Below are 3,936 nucleotides of genomic sequence, written 5' to 3' on the forward strand. Positions count from 1 at the left end.
AACAAAAGAAGAAAGAAATTGAGACACAAATATCATATGCATTTTTACTTTAATTTTATTTGGAAAAAAAAAGGGAAAACAAATAAATAACAAGAAAAGAAAAGTATAAAAACTACATGTGATTAACAACTCTAGCTAGAGAGGTTACATGTGTAACTAAGAGAAAGGCATTACCATTTATTCCTTTTTCGGTTTCATTTTAATAATAACAAAAAGACATTTTACTTTGTTTCGTTTTCAGTAGTTATTTACGATTTTGAGAGTATATTAATATATTTTTTTTAAAATTTATCCATATTTAGAGATGTAATTTATTTTTATTTGACATTTATTTTTCACTTTTTTATCATTGCGATTGTACTTCAATCGTAGTTAAATTAAAAGTTTGACTATATACATAATTAAAAGTTTTTCATTATATTAAGGCAAGTGAAAATGAAAAGGAAATACTACTCTTACAGTGGTACTTTAATATGAGTTAAAATTAGCATTGGTTTTGTAGCTAAATTAAATGGAGAGTTTTTAATTTTAAGAAAAATAATTTAGACATTCTATTATATATTTTTAGAAAATCGATACTGTTCTAACCATTTTTTTAATTCTTGTGAAAAAAAAAATGAAATGTTGGTATTAAAATATAACAGAAGAAGTACTATTTGTTTCATTCGTGGAGAGTGGAAACTAATAAATCATCTCAACAAATTATTCAAAAAAATTCATTTTTTTTTATAAAAAATGAATTGATAAATCATAAATGAAAACTTTGAATATTCCTTCAATAGAGAGTCAATTCATATAATGTTTAGTTCATCACTCATCTAACCTCTTAACAACTCAAATTCAAAAATCAAATATGGTTATAAATTAGGAATAAATGCCAATTTGGTCCTTAAACTTATTTAGCAGCATAAAAAAGGCTAGATTTGACCTTTTGGGTCAATTTAGTCCTTGAACTTATATAAAATGATTAAAAAAAAAAATCTGATTTCACTTTTTAGGCCAATTTAACCCATGATTTTATTTAAAATGATTAAAAAAAAAGTCATATTTGACATTTTGAGTCAATTTAACCTCCAATTCTTTATTGAACTTATAATGTTAAAATCAGTATGATTAAAAAAAAAAATCATATTTAACATTTTGAGTTAATTTAACATCTAATTCTTCATTGTACTTACAATGTAAAAAGTATTATATAGACATTATTAAAGCTGTAGTCGGGATGAGCTGACTAATTTATTAAAAAATTAATTAATTATAAAATATAGAAAAATGATATATAAAGTATATTATGTATCTCTTTGCCTTGATTGATGGTTTTGAAAATTAAACTCTATTACTAGGTTATCGCTTATAAAATCAATGCATTTTTCATATTGAATAAATTAAAGTTATAATGCATGTTTATAAATTTATTATATTACAAGAAATTATTTTTGTATGGATTTTAAAGTTATATTCAAAAGTGTTGAAAAATTTGATCTAAGTGTTAGACAAAACGGGATAAAAAGTCAATCATGTTACATTAAATCAATCATTAATTTATAAAAATCAAAACAATTTCAAGGGTTAAATTGGCTTAAAAAGTGAAATCAGATCTTTTTAGTCATTTTATATAAGTTCAAGTCTTAAATTTTCCTAAAGGTCAAAACTGACCTTTTTGATCTTACTATACAAATTTAGGAATCAAAGTGATTTTTATTCCTATAAATTATGTACATCTTTATAATCCCTAATTCAATTATGTAACTCTCCAAATACTTAATCATATAAATAATCAACGATGAGAATTTTTATTTCATTAATTCAATCCAGAAAAGTTTAATATATAAAGAGATTAAATTTAGGTGAATAGGCCATACAGTCAAACCTATCCTAGATATAATAAATTTATTACATAACTGTGCAAAACGCGGGAAACTGCCTAGTATATGACTAAAGCAAATTCATTTTCTTGATAAAAAAACCTACTAGCACTACAAAAAAAAAACGCCATTTTGCGACCAACCAATCGGTCGCAAAATGGCTCATATCGGTCACTAATTGAAATTAGCTACCGATCTGCGACCAACAGGCATCGGTCGCAAAAAACCTGGTCGCAAATAAATTTTGCGACCGATGAGACAATCGGTCGCAAATTAGAGACTGATATAATCGGTCGCAATTTTTGGTCGTCGTTTAATTGGAAATTCAGTCGCAAATTTGGTCGCAGAAAATCGGTTGCAATTTTTTTAAATTGGTCGCAAGTAGGTCGCAAATTGTAAATGCAAAATTTTTATTTTTGGTATCAAATCGGTCGCAAAAATGAAAAAAAAAAATAAATATTATTATGAAACCAAAATTTTTCCGCACCTGTGAAAATTATATATATCACACACGCAAATCAAGAACAATATAAAAATGTAATTTTTATTGTACTGAACAAATTAAAATATGAAAATACAAAAGAAAAACTAAAAAGGTCCAAAATCAAATCTATGTTGCTGCTCATCTGCAGGATCCGATGTCGGATCTCCCGATGTCGGATCGCCGGGAGGAGTAACTGCTGGATGTGATGGAGAGCCAGGAGGGGTGACCAAGGTATCGTCTGCAGTATCGGGATCAGGAGACGGTAGTGGCTGCTGCTGAGATGTCGAAACATATCGGTCTGTAGCAGGCGCAGGATCAGAGGAAGAAGTACTAGCACGGTGGTCACCGGACAGCCGCATCACATGCGCTCTAAGCTCTGCAATCTGTCTCTGCTGATCAGCAAGCTGAGCTTGTATATCATCATCATAGTGCGAGTCAGTGTGCTCGGGCTGTGGTGCTGCGCTGGCTGTAGAAGCGTGAGCTGCTGAGCCGCAGTAAAACTGTGATGCCTGAGACCCGATGCCGTATACCTTCCTCTTCTTCTCGCCCCCTACAGCCTCGAGATAAAGCGCTACCTCGTCAATTCTTGACTCAGCTTCGGATTCATCTGTTTGAGAAGTAACAATACGCTCCCGAGTTGTAGTATAGTTCTCCTGAAAACAAAAAATTAATTAATCAATGAATTGCAAGCTTTATGATATTGAACTTTGTACATCTTCGCAATGATTAGAGGGTAAATGTAAATATTATTCATTGTTACTTACATTGACGCTCAGCGCACGTCTGTCGACAAACGTATTACGATCGTAGTCCTTCGTGTGAGTGTACGTAAACACCTCAATCGGTGTGGGCTCACGACCTAATTCTTTAGCCTGTAATGAATTTTTATGCATGATATATTAATATATATAGTGTCCTTTCATTAAACATCAGTTTCTTGTAAAGGGACTAGTTCACTTACTAATAATCGAGCTGTCTCTATAGCAGATATAGATCCGCCTGTGTGTCGCGAAGGTCCTGCTCCATCACCGCCAGTCTCACTGCGCTTGTTTTGTGCAAATATCTCCCGCTTTCTCTTGAATGCAGGATCCTCCCAAGCCTTTTGCCAGCTCTCCCATATCTCCTGAGACACGCACTGCTGCTTCTTACCGCTTCTTCTCATCCTATAGTGAAGTCAGCATATCGATCGGCGCATATCTTCTCCCAGGCTACTTTCATCATAGCCGTAATGGCCTCGTCCCATATGAAATGTTTCTGCAAAAAAATGAAATATAGCGTTTCAACACTAAGGATGTATCTTGAATTGTAAACATTGAATGATGATATAACTTAAACCAAAGAGTACCTGGAACTCCTCCCAATAAAAGTCTCTCGCCTCTTGTGGTACGGCATCCCATGTGTATCCTTCTTTATGCAGCTGTAGCTTGATTATCTTCAAAATTTGCCTCGCTGCTCTAGAAGATGGATATATGCTGAAAAAAAAAACAGTAGTGAAATATAATTACATGAAAGCATCACAATATGAACAAAATATGCATGCGAAAAATTTGAATAAGTACTTACTGTCCCGCTACCAAACTGAGGGTG

This window comes from Jatropha curcas, chromosome 7, assembly GCF_041381405.1.
Source record: "Jatropha curcas cultivar XTBG-Jc1 chromosome 7, XTBG_Jcur_1.0, whole genome shotgun sequence".
Taxonomy (NCBI): domain Eukaryota; kingdom Viridiplantae; phylum Streptophyta; class Magnoliopsida; order Malpighiales; family Euphorbiaceae; genus Jatropha; species Jatropha curcas.